This window comes from Cetorhinus maximus, chromosome 30 (assembly GCF_964194155.1).
Source record: "Cetorhinus maximus chromosome 30, sCetMax3.hap1.1, whole genome shotgun sequence".
NCBI lineage: Eukaryota > Metazoa > Chordata > Chondrichthyes > Lamniformes > Cetorhinidae > Cetorhinus > Cetorhinus maximus.
Window position 1 is genome coordinate 14,721,762 of NC_135908.1, and position 27,616 is coordinate 14,749,377.

A 27,616-nucleotide genomic window follows, 5' to 3' on the forward strand; every position below is an offset into this window, starting at 1 on the left:
TTCAGTGAGTGGAAGCCCTTGCGGTTGATGAAGTCCAGCGAGTGTAGTGATGGAGACCTGAGCGCCACATGAGTGCAGTCAATCATGCCCTGCACCTGTGGGAATCCCGAGATCAGGGCGAATCCAATGGTCCTTGCATCCTGGCTGTCCCAGTCCCGGGCGAAATGCAAAGTTGTGTGTCATGGAGAGGATGGCATCCGTGACCTCATGGATGTATTTGTGGGTGGCGGATTGTGAATTCCCAAAGAGGTGGAGCCCTGAAAGGAGCCACTGGCAAAGAAATTGAGGACCATGGTCACTTTCACAGCCACTGGCAGTGGATGCCCTCCATGTCCGCTTGGCGCCAAGTCCTGCAGTAAGTGGCAGATGTGAGACACCAGGTCCCTGGACATGTGCAGTCATCGGCGATGCTGGTCCTCAGTCACCTACAGGAATGGCAGGCAGCGTCTATAGACTCTGGGTGTTGCTAGGCACCAACCAGCCACGGCTCACTGTCGCTCCTGGGCAGCGTGTGTTGGAGCCCCTACTGCCCCTTCTTCATGAGGTTGCTGCTCCTGCCTTTGCACAGCCAGGAGCCTCAGTCACTCTCTCCTCCATCTTCTACAGTCTCTGTCGGCTATCAGGAATACAGCTAGGTCACCAGGATCCATGATCCTGACATGGTCCTCCTGCAGCATGAAAGAGAGAGAGAGATGTGGTTATCATGGCTGTACTTAGCACCTTTCCTGACCCTGTGTGACTGCCCCTTAATGCTTCCTGGAGAGTGCTGGTCACCCCTCGGATGGTCAGAGATGAGTGCGCTGCATGGCTGCCCGGTCAACCTGTGACATGGGGGACACTGGTCCAAACCAGAATGCTGAGATTGCAAGAGGCTGTGGACACCTCCAGCAGTGACTGTTCCATGGCCAGTGTTGGCGAGGAGATTGTACAACGTGTGCAGTCCAACTGCTCCGCGGTCCAATAAAGTGGTGGTGGACTCGAAGTCTGTGCCGGGGAGGTGGGGGGCGGGGTTGTGGTAAGGTCTGGAGCGCTTGGTGGCCCTTTGCTGCCTCCGCGATGCTTGTATGGGCGGGCAGGCTAGGAGCCTGACCCCAATCATATCACTGTGGCTGGGCCTGATCTGTCTCAGTTGCAGAGGCCTGGTCAGTTTATACAGGTGTCCCTAATGTGTGGCCACTTCCCTCACTTACCCCTCCTCAATTGCCTGTGCGCGGGATGCAGTGCCAGGGCAGCACTTGACCCCCCCCACCCCCCTCAGCAGTCACCTCCGAGACTGGCCAGCACTTGCCCCCAGACACCTCCCCCCACCACCCCTCAGCAGTCACCTGTGGGGCCAGGAATCAGTTTCCCACCTCCCCCCCTACAACCCGGTGTCCCTAAGGCCTGCAAACAATGGGCGAGCTGTGGAGAACGCTGCTCCTCACTCACCTCAGTTCCCCCAGAGTGAAGGCCGCCTGTGTGCTGTTGTGAAACACGTCGGCGTGCGTTCCCGCTGACGTGGATGGACGATATTGCGGGGTTCCAAGAGCCTGGCGGGATGGCCTTTTAATTATATGTTGACATATTACAATTAGCTCCCCGCTGACCGATGGCGGGAAACACGGTCCACTGTCGGCTGGCTCAATGGAAGATCGTGACCTGCCTTCACGCCATCGCCAAGTGGGTCCCACCATATTTTCCACACATGCCACCTATCACGCCCACCGCCAGCGGGCACGGAAAATCCCGCCCTGAGTCTCGGTTCATCCAATCTTTAATTTGTTTAGCACATATCGGTGATGAGTCCAGGAAGTTCAATAACAAGACGTATTCCTGAGGAATTGGAACATCCTCATTTCTCACCTGCAGGGGTAAACAAACAACTGAGTGCATCAGCATTTGCCATTTGACTTACGGGACTATGAATAGAAGTATACTCGTACGCTGCTAAGATCAATGCCCATTTTTGTACTCTTTCTGAGACTATTGGGGGTACAGCCTTGTCTTCACCGAATAGTCCTAATAATGGCTTGTGGTCCGTTATGATAGTAAAATGACAACTCTGAACATATTGATGAAACTTTTTAAAATCGAAAATGATCGCCAGACCTTTTTCTTTAATTTGTGAGTACTTTTTCTCTGCGGTACTAAGTGCTCTTGACATACAATCTATAGGTCGTTCTGATCCATCATCTATTCAATGGGAAAGCACTGCTCCCACTCCATAAGGTGATGCGTCATACATTAATATCAACTCTTCCTTTGGATCAAAATGTACAAGAGGTATAGATGACTGTAACAGCTTTTTCACTTTTGTGAAAGCTTCTTCTTGTGGTGTTTGCCATGACCATCTCTGGTTTTTCTTGAGCAAGTAATACAGGGGGTGCCAGTTCTGTTAGTAAATCAGGCAAGAAGCATCCATAGTAATTGATCATCCCCAAGAATGATTTCAGTTTGGATGTATTCTTCGGTGCTGGGGCTTCTTTAATGGTTCTGACTTTATCACCAACTGGATGTAGGCCTTGTGAATCTACCTTGTGACCGAGGTAAGTTACCCCTTTTGCCTGGAATGTGCACTTTTCCTTTTCCTTTTTCAATCTCACTCCAACCTGCGAAAAACTTTTCAGAACTTCTTCCAACTTCATCACACAAGGTTCCCTCACAGTGAGTCCAGTCACAAGAACGTCATCTAGATAAACTACAACATGAGGCAGTCCCTGTAGTGAACTTTCCATGGTTCTTTGGAATATGGCTCAAGCAGAAGGTACACAGAATGGTAAACGGGTGTATTGGTACAATCCCTTATGTGTGTTTATGGTGACAAATTTCGGGATGCTTTCTCTAATTCCAATTGTTGGTAGGTGTGACTCGTATCTAACTTCGTGTAGGCCTTTCCACCTGCCAGTTTAGTGTATAAAGCTTCGATTTTAGGTATGAGGTGTCTATCCAATTTTGCCACTTTATTAACTGTTAATTTATAGTCCCCACATATTCTAATGCTTCGGTCAGGTTTGAGAACAGGTACAATTGGAGCTGCCCACTCTGAAAATTGTACTGGTCGTATCAGCCCCAGTTTTTCTAATCTGTGCAGTTCGGTGTCTACCTTATCCTGCATTGCATAAGGTACTGGTCTCGCCTCACGAATCTTGGTGTTGCCTCTTGATCTACATGAATTTTTGCTTGTAGCTCTTCAATTTTTCCAAGTTCTTCCTTAAAAACTGGGGCATATTTTTGTAGTAACTCTGATTATTAGTTTTCAGTCAGAAGATTTCAGTCCGTTCCAATTTAATTTCTTTCAGCCAGTTTTGTCTGAGGAGACTTGCCTGCTACTACCATCAAGGTTAATCTCACTGTTTGACTTTCATAGTGTACTGTGACTTTACATTCGCCCTTGACTTGTATGTCTTCTCCTGTGTAAGTCTTTAATTTTTCAACAGTTTCTTCCAAATTCAGCTTACGTTCTCCATGATTCAGGTATTTAAAATTAATCTCACCAATCACCGAAGTGGCTGCACCAGTATCCACCTTCGTTCTGATTGGCTTCTCATTCACTCTCATGGTTACATAGAGAGGCTCCATTCTTCTCCCTTTAAATTATGCGGCAAATAGATATCAGCATCTATTACTTCAGGCTTTTCGAAGCTGTTTATCTCATTGGGTTTTTGCCTTTGTCCGACGGTCTGCCTGATTCTATCTTTACAATGTCTCATGAGTTGTCAATTTCGATGATAGAAGAAACATTCAATCGGTTTAAACTGTGGTTCATTACAAGGTTGCTTGCTTCCACCTTTGTCACTATTGTGCCATGCCTTTGCTGCTATGTTTTCCTTTTTAATTTTTCTGTTAGTGGTGGCTGCTTCCCACTTTGGATCAAAGCTCGGCACTTTCACGCCCTTTTTGGTTGAGGCTCCCCACCCAACATGGAGGACGGCGCCATTTTGCGCTCCTCGAACGGCTTCTGAGTCTCACACTGCACCTTCCATTGCGAGAGAGATTTCCAACGCCTTCTGAAAACCTAGATTTGTTTCAGCCAACAACCTCTCCTGAATCGCATTTTCGTTTATACCGTACACTAAACAATCTCTGAGCGTATCATTAATAGATGTGCCAAACTTGCAATATCCAGTTAATTGCTTAAGATTGCCACATAACAAGCAACTGTCTCCCCTGCACCTCTATTTCTTGAGTTAAATTTAAACCGTTGCATCGTCACTGATGGCTTGGGCTGGTAATGATTCTTTACGAGGTTCACCGAATCATCCAAACCTTTGGATCTGGGGCACTGGGTGCCAACAGATTTCGAATTAATCTGTATGCCTTACTCCCACACGTGGATGGAAGGATCGCCCGCCTCTTCGCCACCGCTGCGATATCGTTTCCCTGGGAGAAGAACATAGCTCAACATAGCGAGACCAGTCGCCCGAGGTTGGATCGAATGGCTCCACTCTTCCAAATTGCGGCGTGCTCTGAGGGGATCACTTCGATGCTCAGAAGGACATTTTCTTTTACTTACAATTACCATGCGAGGTACGGCTCGATTTCAGTTCTTCTGGATTCCTTCGGGTATTTTTCTCTTGCTTTTTACCTCGTTTTATTTTCTGCGATTTTTCGTGTTTTTACTTTCGTCGCCTGTTTGATGGATCCAGTGCCCTTGGTTTGTTGGGGCTAAAGGATTCAGGCTCCAAACTTATTTCGGGGTGACTGAGTTGATACAGAGACAGAGAACATCCAGAGATCATTGTTAGAATAAACACATGCTGTTTATTTATAAACTAAACTCTGAAACTACACTTGTGCGCTCACAACATAAAACTCTGTCTTCACTCATCAATGACTAACTCAAGACTCTTCCACACAGAGGTAGCCCGGGCTACTCTGCTATTGGACATTAAGGTCATGTGACCTTTCATTATAACACTTGTCTTGAAGGCATATTGCATATCAGATTGCCACAATACAGAAGGTAATTTCTGTATTACAATATCTGAATGTAATTTTTACTCAGCTCCATTTTGTTTTAAAAGTAGTGTCAATTTTCCATAAATTCAGGAGTATAGTTGCATTTGCGTGACAATGTACAATACTTCCTGAAAATAGAGACAATGAAAAAATAGTAGGTAGAGATCCCGAACTCTGCCTGTGTACGAATGAAGCTCCTGACCAACAATTACAAAGGACTGGCCGTGATGGATGTACATTTCTGTATCTTGTAGCCTAAGTAGTGAATTTGATATTTAAACATTATAAATGATGTGCATTTAGAAGTGCTTTTTTGAAGAATAATATATTTAAATGAATCGGGTATATTTTGCTGTCAATAGTGAAGCAATGGCACTTGCTACTGACCTCAAAGAAAGCTAGCAACAACGATCTAGCAATCTCTGCGGTGCGTATTGAGGGGGTGCTGCACTGTCAGAGGTGCTGATGTTTGGTCGGGAGGCCTTAGATCCGAGGTCCAAAAAGCACAGGAGTTCTCCCCAGTGTCCTGAGTGATATTTATCTCTCAACCACCATCACTAGAGTAGATTATCTGGTCATTAACACACCGTCGTTTGTGGGAGCTTGCTGTAAGGATATGCTTACATTTATTGCAAAGGGGCAATGCAAATAAACTGAAAATCCTTGGAGCATGTTACAGTTCTCAGAAGCATGTTATGGCTGCAAAAACCGTCTTTTCCATTGTGTTTTGCTGAAAGACCTTTGATACAGACAACAACTGATAACCTGGGAGTGGTTGCACAGCCACCTGTGAGACAGTTGAACCTTGAAAGAAGCCAAAAGGCAAGTACACCAGGCATCCCGTGGTCGAACAACGTGCAGGAGAATCACGTGTGGGGAAAACAAACTATGCATGGTATTTTGGACTAAGTTCAGCTCGATGCGGACCAATCAGAGACTGATCACGTAGACCAGAAAACAATCAAGGGGCACAGAAAGATTGACATGAGAACAACCTCTGTGCAGCCAAAGGATAAAAGAAGGCTGAAAACCCTTATCAGCTTGGTGCCGTTAGAACAATAACATTAAGAGAAGTCTCGCTGGAAATGGATCAGTCTTGGTCAGGTCAAATCCAATTGACCTGATGTCAAACTAGACTAACTACCACAGGGGTTAACCGTATGGGTTTTAAAAAAAAATTATTTGCAACTCTTTAAAGCTTTTTGCTAATAAAGCTGTTGGATTTGCAGTAAAATTGTTGTCAGTTGTAATTTTCAATCTCTCAGATGTTACATTGCTGTGCATAAATTGGCTCCCGTGGTTCCTACATTACAAAAGTGACTACGCTTCAAGTTATTCGTTGGTTGTGAAGTGCTTTTGGACATCCTGAGGTTGTGAATGGTGCTAAAGAAATGCAGGTTTGTCTTTTTTAAAGAGTCATGTGTCCTGCAAGCTTCTAAAAAAATATAAACAGCAGTATTCCCCCATCCAGTGTTTGACTTTTCTTAACATGCCTTGTTAGTGGCCTGAATAAAGCAGTTAACTCAAGTCTGTATCTGTGAGTTTTTTTTCAGTTTGGGATTTATTCACGTGTCTTAATAAAGTTATTGGTTTGACAATGATTTACCATTAGGGCAATAGTTTAGACAAAGGCTGCATTTTATGAAGCAGAAAATCGATCTTAATGATAAAACAGTCACCGATAATGATGTGCAAATGCAATAAGGTGAAAAAATTGTAGGAGTGTATCAGGAAAGTGAAGAGAAAGAACACCAAGTGGATGGCTCTTTTCAGGATCTGGCACAAATACATGGGCCAAATGGACACTTTCTATGATTCCATAAACGTCCTATTAGAAAGTGCAGTGGAATGTATGTGTATGCAGTGGAATGTAATAATGTATGTGAGAACTCTCACTGTGGATGCAGAGTAACATCACTTTTATTTTGCTCAACGCACAACACAGTATAAAGAACCCAAACTTTCCACTGAACAACACTCTAAACGCAAATTCTTGTGTGTCCCAAGGGCTGCCATTAAAGACAGCACCACATAATGGAATTGCATTCAGCCCCATGTGGCAAGACAGCAATATCTGTTACAAATATCGGTCTGGCTGTTGATTTCTTTTCAGCTTCGGTGGAGTCAGTTGGTCCCATAAGTGGTCTGCATGTCTTCTGTTGTTCGGAGTTGGCACAGATTGCCCTATATCTTCTTGCACAGCAATATAATCTGGGAGATGTAACAGTATTACTCCCTAGTGACTAGAATCAAGATACTTTTACACATGTGACTTTCAAAAGAGAATTGGATATATACTTGTAAAGCGAAGCATTTGTGGGTCTGTGGGAAGGGGCTGCGGAGTGGGACTAACTCAGTAGTTCCTTTAAAGGGCTGGCACAGGCATGATGGGCCGAGTGGGCTCCTTCTGTGCTGTAAGATTCTATGAAAATAACGAATGTCACATTTCCCACAAGCCGTGGGTTAGCTTACTTGACAAACAAGTAACTTCTGACTATTCTCTTTTTTTTATTCATTCACGGGATGTGGGTGTCACTGGTTAGGCCAGCGTTTATTATCCACCTCTAATTGCCCCTTGAGCAGGTGGTGGTGAGCTGCCTTCTTGAACCGCTGCAGTCCATGTGGTGTAGGTACACCCACAGTGCTGTTAGGGAGGGAGTTCCAGGATTTTAACCCAGCGACAGTGAAGGAACGGCGATATATTTCCAAGTCAGGATGGTGAGTGGCCTGGAGGGGAACTTGCAGGTGGTGGTGTTCTGCTGCCCTTGTCCTTCTAGGTGGTAGAGGTTGAGGGTTTGGAAGGTGCGCCGATGGAGCATCTTGTAGATGGTACACACTGCTGCCATTGTGTGTTGGTGGTGGAGGGAGTGAAAGTTTAAGATGGTGGATGGGGTGCCAATCAATTGACCTGCTCTGCCCTGGATGGTGTCCAGCTTCTTGTGTGTTATCGGACTCATCCAGGCAAGTGGGGAGTATTCCATCACACTCCTTGCTTGAACCTTGTGGATGGTGGACAGGCTTTGGGGAGTCAGGAGGTGAGTTACTTGTCGCAGGATTCCCAGCGTCTGACCTGCTCATGTAGCCACAGTATTTATATGGCTTGTCCAGTTCAGTTTCTGGTCAATGGTAACCCCCAGGATGTTGATGGTGGGGGATTCAGCAATAGTAATGCCATCGAATGTCAAGGGCAGATGGTTAGATTCTCTCTTGTTGGAGATGGTCATTGCCTGGCACTTGTGTGGCACGAATGTTACTTGCCATTTAGCAGCTCTAGCCTGGATGTTGTCCGGATCTTGCTGCATATGGACACGATTGTTTCAGTATCTGAGGAGTCGCGAATGGTGCTGAACATTGTGCAATCGTCAGCGAACATCCCCACTTCTGACCTTATGATGGAAGGAAGGTCGTTGAAACAGCTGAAGTTGGTTGGGCCTAGGACACTACTCTAAGGAACTCCTGCTGCAGTGTCCTGGGGCTGAGATGATTGACCTCCTGTGGTCCAGCCTTCTTTCAACCTGTTGGCAGCTGATTGCTTCACAACGCTCTGCTTCAGAGTATCTGCTTAGCTTCCCGACTTGATGTGTTTTACCTCAGTCTGAAAGGAAAGACCCAAGATCTTCTGCCAAGGGCAAGGGATAAGCAACTTGCCAACACAATGAGTGTGAGGCAACTTTAACCCCAGTTAATTTTGATGTCTGCAGGTAATGTATTTAAAGGTGTAGTTCCTTTTGAATTGTGCCTGGCTGTGCACCCACGGTAATGTAAAGGGGACAACTTGTGCGTGGCCTGCGTGGGGACATGTTGCTGCACTGTGCACCTATCAGATAACTTTGGCGTGAGCTTTTTAGTGATTGTAAGAACAAGCTAACATATTACAGTTTGTGAGGAAACAACTTCAAATCTAGCTCATTAGTATCTTATAATCTCAAACCCACTTTTTTTAAAAATTGCCTTTAGAACACAACATCTAAAATGAGTAAAATGAAAGCAAAATATTCCAGATGCTGGAAATATTAAATAATAACAAAGTGCTGGAAATACTCAGCAGGTCTTTCAGCATCTGTGGAGAGAGAAATATGCTTTCCTCTTTCCCCAACTGAAGATCTCCCACCCCCCTACCCCACAACAAGCCCAACCACCCCAGAACCACTGTGGTTGACAGGGCATTCAAACATGTGCGACGCATTGCCTGCACTTCTGCTCTCCCCCCTTCCCTCCCTCCCAGAACCATGATAGGGCTCTCCTTGTCCTCACTTGCCACCCCACCGGCCTGCATATTCAAAGGATTTCTGCCATGTCCAGCGTGATACCACGACCAAACACATGTTCCCTTCCTCTCCCTGTCAGCATTCCATAGGGACCGTTCCCTCTGGGACACCCTGGTCCACTCCTCAATCACCCCCAGCACCTCGTCCCCTTCCCACAGCACCTTCCCATGCGATCGTAGGAAGTGTAACTCCTGCCCTTTAACCTCCTCTCTCCTCACCATCCAAGGCCCCGAACACTCTTTCCAGGTGAAGCAGCGATTTACATGTACATCTTTCAATTTAGTCTACTGTATTCACTGCTTACGATGCGGTCTCCTTTACGCTGGGGAGACCAAATGCAGGTTGGCTGACCTCTTTGCAGAAAACCTTCACTCAGTCCGCAAGCATGACCTGAGCCTCTGGTCGCTTGCCATTTTAATTGACCACCTTCCTCTCACGCTCACATTTCTGTCCTTGGCCTGCAACAGAGTTCCAGTGAAGCTCAATGCAAGTGTGAGAAACAGCACCTCATCTTCTGATTAGGCACTTTACAACCTTCTGGATTTAACATTGAGTTCAACAATTTCAGACCATGAATTCTGTCCCCCATTTTGCTTCTGCAGTTTTGCAATATGTGCCAGTTTGAATATTGTCTTCAGGTTTTTGCTTTTGGACAGAGCTGCTCATTATTCTGGCATCACACTCACTCTGGACCAATGCTTTGGCTCTTTACTATAATCATTACCTCTCCCTTTGATTTTTTTTCCATGACATCTTCGTCATTTAATCTCTCCCAACCTCTACCCTATTTCAGACCTTTCCTTTTGTTCTTCCTCTCCCTCCCCCCCAGTCAACAGCATAAAACCCATCACATTTCTACCCTCCTTCAGTTCTGAAGAAGCGTCGTTTTTAACTTGAAACATTGGGCATGATTTTGCCCTTGACGGGGGTGGGCGGGAAGCCGACCGCCACCCGCAATCGGCAGTGCACCGTGATTTCACGCGGATGGGCCAATTAAGGCCCGCCCGGCGTGGAACACGGGCGACAATGCTCAGCGCTGTCTGTGCGGGTAAGAGGGCGAGCGGGTCTAGCACAAACTTCACACATGCGCACGACACAACACTTCAATCTTGCCTCAGGGAGATGAAACGCTGTTTAAAAAAACTAATGAATAAAGTAAAAATGTCATCAAACATGTCCCCTCATGAGCAGGGTCATGTTTTTAATTCAAGTGTAAAATTTTTATTTTACTTTTATTTGCTTTAGGAAACCTCATCCTGCCCATGGATCCTTACTTTCCTCGCCATTTTATTAACTTCAGACTGTAGCTAGTCAAGGGTCAGGCCATTGTAATGTAAGTAGGCCGAGGCCTATATGCGGTATCGAAAAACCGAAATTATCTGAAATCCGAAATGCATTTGGCCCTGAGGGCTGTGGATAAAGGATACTTGACCTGTATTAAAAAAAAGTGACTACACTTCAAAAGTACCTCATTGACTGTAAAGCATATTGAGACGTGATGGTCATGAAATGTGCTACCTCAATGCAAGTCTTCTTTAGTTTTTCCAATCTCTTCCATGAAAATAATTGATCAAGCGATCCCAAAATGTGGCATGTATACAGCAAGGAGAATTCAGTGGAGTAGTACTCACATGTCATCACTTGCACACCACTACACCAACTCCTAACAACAACTTACATACCAATTATTCGATTATATTAACCTATCATTTGCTTCTGCATTTTATCCATTGCATTGTAAACCACGCAAATAATTCAAATCAGCTTTTCCAGATTGGCTTGGTCCTAAATAAACAAAAAATATGCACATTGTATATGACAGTTCATGTACTTTCCTGTGTACCCACTACCATGAAATATAACAACAACTGCAGTTACAAACATTTGTAACATTTGCTATCATTAAATATAACAACAACTGCAATTCAAACATTTCAAGGCACTTCATGAGAGTGTTATGGGATAAAATTTGACAAATAAGGAGATATTGGGACAGGTGACTGACATCTTGGACAAAGAGGAAGGTTCTAAGTAGTAACTTAAGAAAAGGAGCAAGAGATAGAGAGAGAGATTTAGGGAGCTTGGGCCCTAAGCAACTGAAGGTGCAGCTGCCAATAATGGAGTGATTAAAACTGTAAGTGCATAAGAACTTGAGTATTGCTGAAAAAAGAGACATGTCAAAGCTTTTTGTCTTGCACTCATCAGGCGAGTGTCCTGATGAGTACAAGACAGAAAACTTTGACATGTCTCTTTTTTCAGCAATACTAAAATGCATAAGAGACCAGAATTGGACCATTTAGTGCTGTATGGTCAGGGGTTTATAATAACTAAAGCAGAGTTGTTTGAAAATAGTTATAAGGCACATGGAACACAGCAATGTAAAGTGTCCTGTGCTTCTGTGACACCTTACCTCAGCGACACCAGTGGAGAGAGAACAGTGCCAAGGAACGTCCCAAAAATTGAAGTTTAAATCTTCTATTTTCCACATTTTCATGAAAAATAATCTGATTCCCTTTATCTAATTATGATATCCTGCCAAAACCTGCAGAACGTAACTGTTTTGAGGCATTGCCATTTTTTATTTTGCTTGTGCTCTCTTTCTGTCCATTGCATTTGCTGGTACACAGCTGTGGTTTACCGTGTGGTGCTGGGATAAGTGAAAACGGAATAAATGTATAGGACTCGACCGAAGCAACAAGTAAAGAAATTGCTTCATGTGTCGTTTTTAAAAAAAAAATCTTGTAAATTGCCCGGGACAGCCTGCTATTGGCTTAAGGCTGAGGGGGAGGAGGGAGAGAAGACAGGGAGCGTCAGGGTATGGGGAAAATGCAGGGAGGTGGGAATGTTTGAGGATAAGGGTGGGGGAGGGAAGAGGAGGATGGTCACAAGAACAATGGAAATCAAAACAAATTAATTCTTTATGTGAAATAAATCAGCAAAAGCACATTCATGGATTAATAACACTGACTCATCTTACAGAGTGTTCCACAGGGCCTATTAAAATAACAGGTTGATTGTTTTTCTGCTCTCTCCTTTGGCTGGGCCACAGTTCTTCCTTTCTCCTCACCTGGACCTGCATTTGGAATGGTGCTTGTTCTCATTTGTGGTTTCCTTCGACTTTTGTAGCTGTTCTGTTTCATCTGTCTGATTTTGCGACTTCACAATCCTGGCCTTGTACACGAAACAGAAGAACATTGTTACACCTTTAATCATTCCACTTAATTGGCTGCTCCTGACAGTCTCATGAGTGATATATAGCCACCGGGTCTAATTCTTCCACTTCCAACAAATGATAAGAGTCCACTGATAATCAACAATAAATCTTCTATAATCAGTAAGTCCTCACAATCAACCCTTGTCTTAACTCATACACTCAACGGTTTCTAATAATCATTGAAATCTTGCATAATCAGTGGTTCCCAGCAAAAGTATATATTTAAGTTACTACCTTGTCTGGTCACAATCAGGTTAGGCCACTTTTCAGTGACCTATAAGAGTGACATTACATCGCCCCAGTGTCACCAAATAGATGTGGCATCTGTTTAAGGCAGGGATGAGGAGCAATTTCTTCTCTCAAAGGGTAGTGAATCTGTAGAATTCTTTACTGCAGAGGGCTGTAGAGGCTGGGTCGTTAAGTATATTCAAGGCTGAGATGGACAGATTTTTAATCAGTAAGAGAATCAAAGGTTATGGGGAGAAGGCAGGAAAGTGGAGTTGAGGATTATCAGATCAGCCATGATCTCATTGAATGGCGTAGCAGATTCGATGGGCCGAATGGCCTGCTTCTGCTCCTACATCTTATGGTCTCCATTCACACACTCCTGGCCCCAGCAACAGGTGGACAAAGACTAGGAGGGTGCGCCTACGATGCAGCTATTAAAGGAAGACTTACATTTATAGAGGTCCTTTCATGCCATAGGACATCCGAGAATGCTTTACAACCAGTGGAGTACTTTTTAAAGTGTAGTCACTGTTGTAAAGTAGGAAATGCAGCAACCAATTTGCGCATAGCAAGCTCCCACAAACAGCAATGTGGATAATGACCAGATATATTAATTGAGGGATAAATACTGACCAGAGCACGAGGGAGAACCCCCCTGCTGTTCTTCACAAAAGTTCCTTTTATGGATGCTCGGGAGAAACAAGGCCTCAGTTTAACTTATCCAAGTGACCATGACCTCCAGCAGTGTAACACTCCTCTCAGCATTGCATTGGAGTGTTAGCCTTGCCTTTTGTCCTCATGTCCTTCAGTGGGACATGAACCTACAAACATCTGGCTCACAGGTGAGAGTCCTACCTGCGGAGTTGTGGCTTACACAACTGAGATTTGGTGCTTGGTGTCATTTCAGGGTAATTGGTTGTTATGAAATGCAGAAGTCCCACAAGTACAGAAACCTGCATTTCTGTTTTCTCACACAAGAATATAAAACGCTAGAAACATGCGGCAGGTTTGGCAGCACCGGGGCAGACACCAGATGGAAGGTCGTTGACCTGAAGGATGCTGCCTGGCCTGCTGAATATTTCGGGGGTTTTTTTTTTGTTTCAGATTTCCAGCATCCACAATACATTTTTCTAACATCTATTTCCTTAAATTGGAAGCAAAGATAATCAATGATTTCGAAAGGAAATTGGATGGCCAAGTGAAGGAAATAAACTTCGGGGCTATAGGGATAGAGCAGGTGAATGGGACCGAAGGAGTTCTCGTGGAGAGCTGGCAAGGTATCGATGGGCCGAATGGCCTCCTTTTGTGCCGTAAATGACTCTATAACATCCACCCAGAAACTGGCAAATGCTTCCTTGAGGTAGAGGAAGCTCAATTGCAAAATGGAGTTAGGTAAGGAATTGGCAGACATTTGACATTACTATGAGGAATCAGACTGTGGAATTTACAGCATTAATTATTACACCTGGCAGACAGTTTCCCATCCTACTTAAATTTTGCTAACCCAGGGAAGGGGATTAGAGCTTAATAAGGTCACGATTAAGGTAATACAGTAAGTCAACTGACTAAATACTTCAATATATGTTCATCCTTATATGAAGTTATGCAAATTATTGACAGTGTTGTGCAGGCAAAGGATCAACAGCAAACATCTAAATGAACTGTGGAAGCTATACTCGCAGCTTTTAAAACTTGTCCTGATGGTACAACATGTACTGAGTGGTGGGATATGTGTTCACAGGAGGGGAATTGACAGGGTGGATATTAAAAGGATGTTTCCCCTTGTGGGAGAGACTAGAACTAGGGGGACACAGATTAAAAAGAAGAGGCCTCCCATTTAAGACGGAGATGAGTAGAATCTTTTTCTCTCAGAGAGTAGTCGATCTATGGAATTCCCTTCCCGAGAGAGCACCGGAGGTAGGGTCGTTGAATATTTTTAAGGCTGAATTTTTAAAAAATTCTTGATTGCCAAGGGAGACGAGGGGTATAGGAGGCAGACAGGCAAGTGGAGTTGAGGCCACAATCTGATCAGCCATGATCTTATCGAATGGCGGAGGAGGCTTGAGGGGCCAATTGGCCTACTCCCTGCTCCTAATCCATATGCTCAGCTGACTGCTTCCACATCCAAATTCTCAATATTGTGCATATCTGAAGAGGGTGACTGTTGTAAACTAAAATAACATCAACTTTCGGTGTAGAGGGAGCTTGAGCCATCTGTACACAAGCAGCAGTGCGCCAAAGGTCATTTACTTTGTACAAATGATATCTGATCCATAGGATACCTGATACAGTCCAACTATTAGTCACGTAGATGTGATTCCAGGATGGTATGTTGCCTCCCTGGTGCCAGGGTCAAGGATGTCACTGAACGGCTTGCGGGCATTCTAAAGGGGGAGGGCAAACAGACAGAAATCATGGTACATATTGGCACCAACGACATAGGTAGAAAAAGGGATGAGATCCTGCAAGCAGAATTTAGGGAGCTAGGAAGCAGATTAATAAACAGGAACTCAAAGGTAGTAATCTCTGGACTACTTCCGGCGCCACTTTGCTAGTGAGTATAAAAATAGGAGGTTAGTCCAGATGAATGCATGGCTGGAGAGTTGGTGCAGGAGGGAGGGCTTTAGATTTCTGGGACATTGGGACTGTTTCTGGGGGCATTGGGACCTGTACTAGATGGACGGGTTGCACCTGAACTGGAATGAGCCAACATCCTTCCGGAGAGGTTTGCTAGTGCTGTTGGGGAGGATTTAACCTAACTTGGCAGTGGGGTGGGATCCTGAGAGGAGGTTCAGCAGGGGAGATGCACAGCCAAAATTAGAAGAGAGAGAAAGTGAGTCTGGAAGGCATAGAAATTATAGGCCAGTTAAGGCACAAGGGAGTTTGGCAAGCTTGGATGGTATTTATTTTAATGCAAGGAGTCTGACGAATAAGACAGATGAGTTGAGGGCACAAATTAACACATGGAAGTATGATGTAATTGCTGTCACAGAGACATGGTTGAGAGAGGGGCAGGATTGGCAGCTCAATATTCCAGGATATAGGGTCTTCAGGCGAGACAGGGAAGGAGGTAAAAGAGGAGGGGATATCGCAATATTGATCAAGGAATCAATTACAGCAGTAAGAAGGGATGACATCTTAGAAGGCTCCTCAAATGAAGCCATATGGGTAGAACTTAAAAACAAAAAAGGAGCAATCACATCGCTGGGAGTGTACTACAGGCCCCCAAAAAGTCAGAGAGAAATAGAAGAGCAGATATGTAGGCAAATTTCAGAGAAGTGTAAAAATAATAGGGTAGTAATAGTGGGGGATTTCAACTTCCGCAACATTAACTGGGTTAGTCATAGAGTGATAGGTTTAGAGGGAGTGGAATTCTTAAAATGCATCCAGGAGAGCTTTTTAAGTCAGTACGTAGTACAAGAGAGGTCCTGGACTTAATTTTAGGGAGTGAAGCCGGGCAAGTGGTAGAGGTATCAGTAGGGAAGCATTTTGCAGATAATGATCATAACTCCGTTAGATTCAAGGTTGTTATGGAAAAGGACAAGGATGGGCCAGAAATCAGAGTTCTAAATTGCAGGAAGCCCGATTTTAATAAGATCAGATATGATTTGACCAGAGTGGACTGGGAGCAGCTACTTTTAGGTAAATCTGCGTCAGAGCAGTGGGACTCATTCAAGAAGGAAATAGGGAGAGTACAGGGCCAACATATTCTAGTAAAGACAAAGGGTGGGACCAACAAATTCAGGGAACCCTGGATGTCAAGGGGTATACAGGATTGGATAAAGAGAAAAAGGGAGGGTTATGGCAGAGGGCTCAAAACAGCAGAAGCCCTACTGGAGTATAGAATGTGTAGGGGGGAACTTAAAAAGGAAATTAGGAGAACAAAAAGGGGGCATGAAAAAACATTGGAAAGGTAAAATAAAGGAAAATCCAAAGTTATTTTACAAGTACGTTAAGAGGATAACTAGGGAAAGAGTAGGGCCCATTAAGGACCATAGTGGTAATTTGTGTGTGGAGCTGGAAGACGTAGGTAGGGTTCTAAATGAATACTTTGTTTCGTTGTTCAGAAGTGAGAGGGACGACGTGGGTATGGAAATCAGGCAGAAGGACTGTGATATAATTAAAGAAATTAGCATAGAAAGGGAGGAGGTTCTAAGTTCAGGCTTAAAAGTAGATAAATCTCCAGACCTGGATGAAATGTATCCCAGGCTGTTGAGTGAGGCAAGGGAGGAGATAGCAGGGGTGCTGGCAATAATTTTCAATACCTCTCTGGCCACAGGAGAGGTGCCAGAGGACTGGAGGACAACCAATGTGGCACCTTTATTCAAGAAGTGAGGAAGGGATAAACCAGGGAACTATAGGCCAGTCAGTCTAATCTCAGTCACAACAAAAACAAAAATATCTGGAAAAACTCAGCAGGTCTGACAGCATCTGCGGAGAGGAATACAGTTAACGCTTCAAGTCCGTATGACTCATCAAAACTCTTCATACGGACTCGAAGCGTCAACTGTGTTCCTCTCCGCAGATGCTGTCAGACCTGCTGAGTTTTTCCAGCTATTTTTGTTTTTGTTTCAGGTTTCCAGCATCCGCAGTATTTTGCTTTTATCTTAGAGTCTAATCTCAGTGGTGGGGAAACTATTGGAAGCAATTCTGAGGGACAGAATTAATCTACACTTGGAGAGGCAGGAATTAATCAAGGACAGTCAGCATGGTTTTGTTAAGAGGAGGTTATACATGACCAATTTGATTGAATTTTTCGAAGAGGTGACCAGATGTGTAGATGAGGGCAATGCATTTGATGTAGTCTACTTGGACTTCAGCAAGGCTTTTGATAAGGTCCCGCGTGGGAGACTGATAACGAAGGTAAGAGCCCATGGAATCCACGGCAATTTGGATCCAGAATTGGCTGAGTGACAGGAAGCAGAGGGTGATGGTCGAGGGGTGTTTTTGTGACTGGATGCCTGCGTCCAGTGGGGTTCCACAGGGATCGATGTTGGGTCCCCCTTGCTGTTTGTGGAATATATACGTGATTTAGACTTGAATGTAAGAGGGTTGATCAGTAAGTTCGGAGATAACACAAAAATTGGTGGGGTGGTAAATAGTGAGGAGAATAGCCTTAGATTACAGGAAGATATAGACGAGCTGGTCAGATGGGCTGATCAGTGGCAAATGGAATTTAATCCGGATAAGTGTGAGGTGATGCACTTGGACAGGACAAACAAGGCACGGGAATGCAAGATGAATGGTAGGACCCTGGGAAGTACCGAGGATCAGGGGGACTTTGGTGTGCATGTCCACCGGTCCCTTAAGGTAGCGGGCCAGGTAGATAAGGTGGTTGAGAGGCATATGGGATACCTGCCTTTATTGGCCAAGGCATAGAATATAAGAGCAGGGAGGTTATGCTGGAACTGAATAAAACGCTGGTTAGGCCGCAGCTCGAGTATTGCATGCAGTTCTGGAATCCGCATTATAGGAAGGATGTGATTGCACTAGAGAGAGTGCAAAGGAGATTTACCAGGATGTTGCCTGGGTTGGAGAGTTTTAGTTGTGCGGAGAGATTGGATAGACTGGGGTTATTTTCCCTGGAGCAGAGGAGATTGAGGGGGGACGTGATTGAGGTGTATAAAATTATGAGGGGCATAGATAGGGTAGACAGGAAGGGACTTTTCCTCTTGGTCAAGGGATTAATACCCAGGCGGCATAGATTTAAGGTAAGGGGCCGGAGATTTAGAGGGGATGTGAGGAAGAAATTTTTCACCCAGAAGGTGGTGGGAATCTGGAACTCACTGCCTGGAAGGGTGGTGGAGGCAGAAACCCTCATAACATTTAAGAAGTATTTGGATGTGCACTTGCGATGCCATGGCATACAAGGCTATGGACCTAGTGCTGGAAAATGGGATTAGAGTAGTTAGGCAATTGTTTGACCAGTGCAGGCTTCATGGGCTGAAGGGCCTTTTTCGGTGCTGTAGACCTCTATGACTCTACTTAATCGGGAAGTGTCAAAACTGGTGAATGTCTGATTCCCAATTAGTTTGGTCCCAAGAACAGATGGGGTCACTGAGTTTGATTAACATTTATTCAATTATGTGAATAGTTGCTAGCTAACCTTGGCTGTATTTGCTTACATTACAAAACATGGATTTATGTTCACTTGTGTACACAAGGACCAGCAGTTTTTCTGCAAGGAGACAAAGATCTTTAGGCTTGCCTCTGGCTTCTCTTGTCCGACTACAGAAATGCCTTCCCGTATACTTCAGGCTTTCAGAACCCACTTGATTACAAACGGTTTGACGTCTTACCTGTTGAAATTGGAGCATAACATCAGACACTTGGTATTCAGCTATTCTTCCTTATCTTGTGTTAACCATCCTCAAGGTCTCTTTGTTCATTAAAAACGCATTGTTTTCGAGAGCTAATCACATGCTTAGTAAATGTAGATGTCTGTTTGCCTGCATTCCTGTTCACACAATGTCCTTCTTTGTTCTTTGGCAATTTGCCATATCAGCACAAGGGTTTGCACAGCGTGCCATATGGACATCTTCATGTAAGCAACAGTTGCTCTCCACATCTCAGAATTTTGAGCCATTTGCTTTTTTGTCAACAGTGTCCTTGTCACAATCTCATTGGAACCAGTCAAATCACATTTTTCCTTTGCAGGCATGCATAATTTTCATGGGAATTTAACCTTTACCCATATAAATTTAATTTTAGTTAGCATTATACAATGATTCAGAACAAACATGTTTATATATAACATTCCCAATTGAAGGTCGGTGCTTCCTTCCTGTCTTCATAATACAGAAACATTACTTTAATTTTCAACATTTGTATTTTTATCTGGCCAACATGAACAGTCCAAGGCTAGGTGTGGGATACTTTCCCTTTGTGAGTATCCATTGTCTTGTGTCTGGCCCTTCCAAGTTAGGTATGGTTGGGTCAGGTAGAAAATGTGCTCCTATATAGCCGAGTGACATTCCTGGACTCCCAACAACAAAAACAAAAAAATGCTGGAAAAACTCAGCAGGTCTGGCAGCATCTGTGGAGAGAAAGACAGAGTTAATGTTTTGAGTCCGTAATAAGGACTCAGAACGTTAACTCTGTCTTTCTCTCCACAGATGCTGTCAGGCCTGCTGAGCTTTTCCAGCATTTTTTGCTTGTGTTTCAGATTCCCAGCATCCGCAGTATTTTGCCTTTATCTTTCCTTGACTCCAGCTTGAAACCCCCAATTGCATTAAAGGATTTTTAATCATGTAGCACGCTTCACAACCTTTGAACATCCCAAAAGTGCTTTATGATTGATTAATTATTTTTCAGTCAATATCATTGTGCAGGCAAATGCAACTGCCAATTTATACACAACATGGTCCTACAATGATAAATGATCCTTATATCTGTTTAGAGGTGCTGGTTGAGGGATAAATGTTGTCCAGGGTGTGAGGAGAACTCCTCTGCTCATCTTTGAATACCACCGTGGGATCTTTTACATCAACCTGAATTTGCCTTGCTCTTCCACCCCTAAAGGCAACAGGTCATGACTTCAATTCAGCTAAGTGCTTTTCATTTAAAAGCCAATGGGGAGAATGTCAGCACATTGTCTGTATTGTGCCTGGTGAAATCTTCAGCCTGCATCTCCACAAAGGCAAGTCCAGCTGGCTTGTGAGTCTGAGGGGAGGGGGTAAGAGGATGATTGGAGCAATATAAACAATATATTCCTAACATTCCTCTGTCTGCCTAAAGAGAATTACTACAATTAGTTAACTCAGCAGAGATCAGCCTGGCAATTTCCTGATGAGTCCCAGATAATCTTAATAGCCCTAAGGAAATCTTTGTCTCCAGGATTCAGACTGGAGAGGTTATTGTTCACAGAAACACTGCCCTGGATAACAGGATATTTACAGTCTCTTAACACCTATGAGGTGTGAATCTGAAGCATTGTGTAAATGATCAATGGATAAAATAGTTGTAAATCTGCAAAAGTAACCTTATTGTGCATCACTACTTTAGAATCTGTATGTGGTTTGTGCTTCTTATTCCAGGCTGTTGACACTCATTTAGGAAGCCCAATGTTTTGGAGGCAGGGAAGGTATTGTCTGTGATTCACAGGTGCTGGTCTTGCTGGTGACACTCACAGCCAAAAAAAATGTAAAAAATAAAAAAAATTCTGCATTCTCATCTTTGTGAATAATCTCTTGCGTGGACCCTAACCAAATGCCTTCTTGAAGTCTATCTAAATGCATTTATGTAGGGTTTCTGTCATTAGAGTTCTATATTTAATGAAGGGCAAGCATATTATTTCTAACACTGAATAATAGTATGTTTTCTGTGCTGATAACGCCATTTTCCTCTGAGCAGCTAATAACTTTCGGAAGGTGGGATTATGGCATCTTTTGGAAGCATACACATTTGCAAGGAATATTTGAACAGTTCCTTGGAACAGAGAAGCTTAATACCTCTTCTGTTATATCCTGTTGAGTGGAAATCACTCTTCTAAAATTGTAGGTAAATGGTGCAGGCATCACACTCGGTCACCATTTCTGCCTTTGTCCCTGGGAAGTTTACCTTCTCCAAAGCCTAGACCAGTGACATAGAAACCAACCTATAGTCAGATCAAGCACTCATCCCACTAAAGCAGAAATAACGGCAGCATCAAATTGCAGTAATATATTTGGAGGTATTGTAATCTCTTCAGATGGTGTCAACTTCTGCGTATGCAATTGGTGCAAAGCCTCTAATACCAAGATGTATTCTGTTGCTCTCTAGGGTGGCAGTACATGCAGGGGAAACAGATTTGTCACATTAAAGGGGTTAAAATACTGGTAACAGCTGTGGCTCAGCTAGTAGCACACTTGCCTCTGAGGCAGGGGTTGTGGGTTGAAGACCCACTCCAGGACTTGAACACAAAGAAGGCGGCTGGTACTCCAGTGCAGTAATGAGGGAGTACTAGCCTACTAAAGGTGCTAACTTTTGGGTGAGGCATTAAACGAGGCCCCATTGGTCATCTCAGGCAGACGCAAAAGATCCCGTGACACTATGTTGAAGAAAAGCAGGGAGGTTTTCCCCAATCAAAATCACAAAACAAGCTTATCTTGTCAATATAATATAAAAGCAAAATACTGCGGATGCTGGAAATCTGAAATAAAAACAGAAAATGCTGGGAAAACTCAGTAGGTTTGACAGCATCTGTGGAGAGAGAAATAAGAGTTAATGTTGCATGTCTGCATGACTCTTCTTCAGATATAATCATGTCTTGTCATTATCTTATCTGTGAAAAGAGGAATATAATGGAAGATTGCTATGCAGAAATTGGCTGCTGTGTTTCTTACATTACACAGTGACAACATTTCATTTCAACATTGCAAAGCTCTTTGGGACATTGTGAAAGGAGTTATATAAATGCAAGTCTTATTGCTGGCAAACCTGCCATGTTAATATAGTCAGAGATATTATTGAATAATAAATCCTAAAGTGTACTTCACCTACACACCAAAATGTAATTATTATTTACTAAAATCAATTCTTAGATGTTAATTGTGTTGTAAAATCTTTGTTTTTTTTTTAAATGAAATAAAACAAAAACTGGTATACTTCTTTCCGCACAATCTGATACTTTTTATCCTCAAAATTTACTATTTACTGTTGGTACCAATTAATGATCTATATACTCTGGATGCTAGAGTGAAGATCAAATGAACATCCTGCCCATGTCTAATTGTTCCTATGTTATGCTCATTCAATAAAATATGCACCTCTATTTTAAGTATACAGAAGGCTTGGCTCCAGAGTACTTTACAAGGACTACTAGAAGTCTGTCACATTCTTCCTTTTGTGCCTGTTCAAAGGCACACAATTGTCACTCTAATTACCTATTACAGAAACTGGTAGAGAAAGGAAACAGCAGAGGTTTTATGGCACAAGAAATTGGATACCAAAACCAGAGCTGTTCCTGAAGTACAATAATAGATTCCTGCATACTTTTAATATCGTAGAACTTTGACTCAAAGTTAAAAGCCAATTCAACTTGTAAAAGGTAAAAACAGAGGGTGTACACCACAGGAACTGGTGGGCAAAGGTGCCAGTGTACTTTAACTGTTTTTTTTTATTTGGGAGATGAATGTCTGAAAGGGAAAAAAAACAGAATTTGTCTTAAGCTTCACCTTACACTTTGGTTGTGTTATACTTAAACTTTATTGTATACACCAAATGTCCAAAGTGTAGGATGGCAGTCAGCACAGCTCTTCGAATTGTTTCACAAAGTCTTAAGTGTAAAGTGCAAGTTGGATGTAAAAACATTGGTTTACGGTCTTAAAAAGAATGGTTTGCTAGCCATTATATTCCTCTTTTCACAACACCAAGGATAAAAGCAAAAACTGCTGGAAAAACTCAGCAGGTCTGACAGCATCTGTGGAGAGGAAGACAGAGTTAACGTTTCATGTCCGTATGACTCTTCATCAGAACTAAAGAGAAATAGAAATGTGGTGAAATATAAGCTGTTTAAGGGGGTGGGGCAGGTGAAGCTGCATAGAAGGCCAGTGGTAGTTGGAGGCAAAGGAGAGCTTGCCAAAGATGCCATAAACAAAAGGTCAAAGGGGTGTTGACGGTGGTGATATTAGCTAAAGGAGGTGCTAATGGTGACATTAAGGGTAGAAAGCAGGATGTGCAAGTGACAGATGGCCCTAGTGGGGGTGGGGTGGGGGGGAGGGCATTTAAATAGGCTAAAAGGTAGGGATAAAACGATATGGAAATAAATTGTAAAAATAATAATAGAAATAGGTGGGAAAAGAAAAAATATATATAAAGTATATGTTAACAAATATATATATAATAATCATTAGAAAAAACGGGATAAAAAAGGGGTGAGGATGGACGAGAGATTTCATGCTCTGAAGTTGCTGAACTCAATGTTATGTCCAGAAGGCTGTAAAGTTTTGCACTCCCTGTGAAAACTTCAGTCAGTTTTGCACTCCCTGACCCAGTAATGATGAATTCGATTGTAGCACTCATATTGCAGCCCTAATGACATCAGCCAAATCTTAGACCTGTCTGGCATGGATACTTATTGAATACACTTACAAGGTCATTGGTGCAAACTAATATCCTATGGAATGCACTGCCAGGAAGGGTGGTGGGAAGCAGATTCAATAACAACTTTCAAAAGGTTATGGGATAAATTGGAAAGCTCATAGCTGAATGGCCTCTTACTGTGCTGTCTTGATCTATCATTCTACGTCAAGTTGTTCATACGTTAATATTTTTAAGTACTGCCTAATTTGCTTTAAGATTTGAATTTGTCCTTTTATTTGTATAATTCCCAACATTCTTTATTTGAATGTGATCTCATCCAACTTAATTTGATGACTCACTATTAAGGGTTCAGTGAAGAGACTGCTGACAACTGACATTCTTCACATTGGAACTTTTAATTAAAGTCAAATCCAACAGGACATTGAACCTCAGATTTGTGTTACACATTATCCTTAGTGAACAGCAAATCTGTTTCATTTTTACTGTGTGTCAATAAATACATTAGTTACTTTAACTATGTAAACATCTTGACCAGAGTCTAATACTCTGCCAGAAATATAGCACATGACAGCAACTAGGTAATTGTTAATTTTATAGGTCACATGCTATCTACAAGGACATACACACGCGCTGTGAGGGCATAGCATGAAAAAGCTATGTCACAGGGGACAAGGTCCATTACAAAAAGTGCTGTGAAAGAGAAAATGGTATTATTAAACCCCCAAATTTACAAGCACCAAATCATGCTCATTGCCATGGCTGTTGCGGTTCAATGATATTTATTAACTCAAACTTCTGGACAAGATTCAAAGTAAACAAGACAATTAGCAATTAAATTCAGAATGTCGACAGAAGTATTTATTTCAATTATACTATGGTTTGTACTGCTGGATTTCCCCCCAACCATAAAATAATGTTAACATTTGTTATTGTAGTCCACTGTCTTAATTCTCAAATGACTTGTTGAGTTGGTCACTATATTATTTTGCCACATATCAAATAGCATTAATCACTGTCACTCATTGTAGCACTCTTGCCCCTGAGTCATAAGGTTCTAGATTCAAGGCTCACTCAAGCTGATGCTATAGTGTAGTGCTGAGGATATGCTACACTGTCAAAAGTGCAGTCTCTCGGATGAGATGTAAGTTGATGTCCCAGTTGCCTGCTCTAGTCGACGTAAGGATTCTATTTGAAGTAGATCAGGGAAGTTATCCCCAGTGTCCTGGCCAATATTTATCCCTCAATCAATATCACAAAAACGGATTAGCTGCTATAGCCGAATGGCTAACAAGTAAAGCCCTCAGAGCATGATGGGAAGGTGGCCATTCCAGAGGATGAACCAAGGATTGTGGAAAAGACTGAGATTTGCAGTTTGAGGAACTAATCTGCTGAGCAGACTCCTCATGCTAATGGTTGCTCAACACAAAACCTCTGGAGGTAAAGGTCACTAAGTTAAGGACAGATAAAAGGAACAACAATAAAACAGATGCATCCTGTTTGTAACGACCATTGAATTGGAGGATGACCTCAGGGTCATGGGGTCTTGGATGATGTAACCTTCTCAAACATTCTGGAGACCAGAAGAAAACATGTAAAAATAGGAGGGTTTGAAGCCTCAGCAGCGACAACCTGGGAACAACCATCACGAAGGGGAGACCCTGAGTTCGGTACTCAGAGAACGACCCATTGGAGGGAGCCTGGCCAGTTCACCTCGCACAGGTAGTATCTAAGTCCAAGCCGTGGGTCTTGTGATTTACTATAAGCAGTGATTAATAAGAATAATCAATTAAATGTGTATGCTTAAAAGATTGTATGTTTTAAGTGACTTGAGTATTAAATAAAAGGTCAAATTGATTGAGATTTTTGAGAGACTGCTCATATCACATTGCTGTTTGTGGGAGTATGCTGTGTGCATAATTAGCTGTCAAATTTCCCACATTATGGGTGGAATAATATGAGGGGGTGGGGGTGGGGGGTGGGGTGTGAACGGCATGCCCCTCTAGAAACCGACAAGCTCCACGGCAACCCACCCTGCAGCCAAAAAGTGCTGTGGGGCAGATTAACGAGGTCAGAGTGGAACTAAGTCTCAACTTCTGAAGCTGCTGGCCAGTCCGATTGGTCCATCAGTCCTGACAGCACAAGGAAGGTGTAGCGGCAGCTACCGGGACTGCAGCTGAAGAGTGGAGCGGTTAAGTGCGGTGTCTTGGGCCAGGAGAGTGTGCGTGTGTCAGGGAGGGGTGGGATGGGGGGGGGTTTAAAGGACGGAGCAGGTATAAAGAAGGGGGGGGGGTTCAGTTTAAGGTAGGCTGGGGCCGCCACACAATCGGCAAAGGGCAGTCCCCAAAAGCCATTCCTTCCCGGCCTTTAAACGCTTCATGCAAATAAAAAAAATCGGGCTTCCCGGTCCCGGCCCTGCTGCCCACGTCAAGCGTTTTATGGCGTGGGCAGCATATTATCGGGTCATTAGGCTTGATAACGAGCCTAGTTAACCCTCAATTGTTCATTTAAATGATGGCGATTGGCTTCTGAATTCGGCACTCTCCAGCCCCTCCCCGCCAATATTATGGGGGTGAGCTCAGGGGTAGGCAGGAAGATGGTGGGATGGGCGTCCACCCCATTTTACGTGCCCTCCCCCCCCCCCCGGCAAGAAACAGGTCCGCTGGGGGCACGTAAAATTCAGCCCTATAACAGTGCCTACACTTTGTTAGCTATAAAGCGCTTTGAGAAATCGTGGTTGTGATAAGTACTACATAAATGGAAGTCTTTCTTCCTTTTATTATAGAGATTATAAAAATCCTTTATATAAAGGGCAAGGAGAGAACTCATTGCTTTTCAGATATTACCATTTTCATCACAACTAGGACTCTTGTTAACATCTTCCAGCACTCAATACTGCAGTCTTCAGCCTATGTTTCTGTTCAGAAGTGTGAATCCAGAACTAGAGGTCACTGTTTTAAAATTAGGGATTGCACTTTTAGGGCAGAGATGAGGAGAATTTTTTTCTCTCAGAGTGTTGTGTGACTTTGCAACTCTCTGCCTCAGAAGTGGGTGGAAGCGGGGTCATTGGACATTTTTAAGGCGGAGGTAAATAATTATTGTTGGCATGGGAATCAAAGGGTATTGGGGTAGATGGGAATGTGGAATTTGAAACAAACAGATCAGCTATGATCTTATTGAATGTCGGAGCAGGCTCAAGGGGCAGAATGGCCTACTTCTGCTCCTATTTCATATGTTCATATCCCACTCAGGCAATGGAGCTGTCAATCAAACCAAATTGGAGCTCTCTAGCCAACCATAAGGCCAACTTCAATTTTAACATAGGCCCTGTGCAAGTTAGGTGGAGAGCACATTTATATCTTTTGTGTCAGTCAGAAGGCATCACATAAACTGTAAACCCTTCAATAGCTTCTCATTGTACAAAGGAAGCAGACACATGGGAACACGACCAACTGCAAATTCCCTTCCAAGTCACACACCATCCTGACTTGGAACTATATCACCGCCATTCCTTCACTGTCGCTGAGTCAAAAGCCTGGAACTCCCTCCCTAACATCACGGTGGCTGTACCTGCATCACATGGACTGCAGCGGTTCAAGGCAGCTCACCACCACCTACTCAAGGGCCATTAGGGATGGGCAATAAATGCTGGCCTTGCCAGCAACAGTCCCATCCCATAAATAAAAAGAATACCAGCAATTAATCAGCAACAACAATGGTTGTGAGATCCAAGGCAAACAACACTGTAGTCAATTATAAACTCCAGATCAGAAGCATTAACTATTCCTTTCTGAACAAAAATAAATCCTTTCCAAAATTAGTATATTAGGAATAAAAAACTAAGCCAGCTACTACAAATGTCCTTTAAAAAGGGATGAGCTTTGGACAAGAATGAGAGATGTAGTCAGGGGAGGTGGAGTGTGAAAGGAAGGACAGACTTTCCCAAACA

At 43.4% G+C, this 27,616-nt stretch overlaps 1 protein-coding gene and 1 long non-coding RNA gene across 2 annotated transcripts in view; one reads left to right on the top strand and one right to left on the bottom strand.

The window, feature by feature from the left end:
- The window catches only part of c30h15orf39 (chromosome 30 C15orf39 homolog), a 78,579-nt gene that overhangs the window by 19,460 nt on the left and 31,503 nt on the right, over nucleotides 1-27,616 (top strand). The gene's annotated exons all lie outside the window — the stretch shown is intronic.
- Nucleotides 10,706-21,796, bottom strand: LOC144669956 (uncharacterized). The gene is made up of 2 exons (XR_013573799.1): nucleotides 18,948-21,796; nucleotides 10,706-12,377 (listed from the first exon to the last, which is right to left on the bottom strand). It is a non-coding gene; the product is annotated as an uncharacterized LOC144669956 (long non-coding RNA).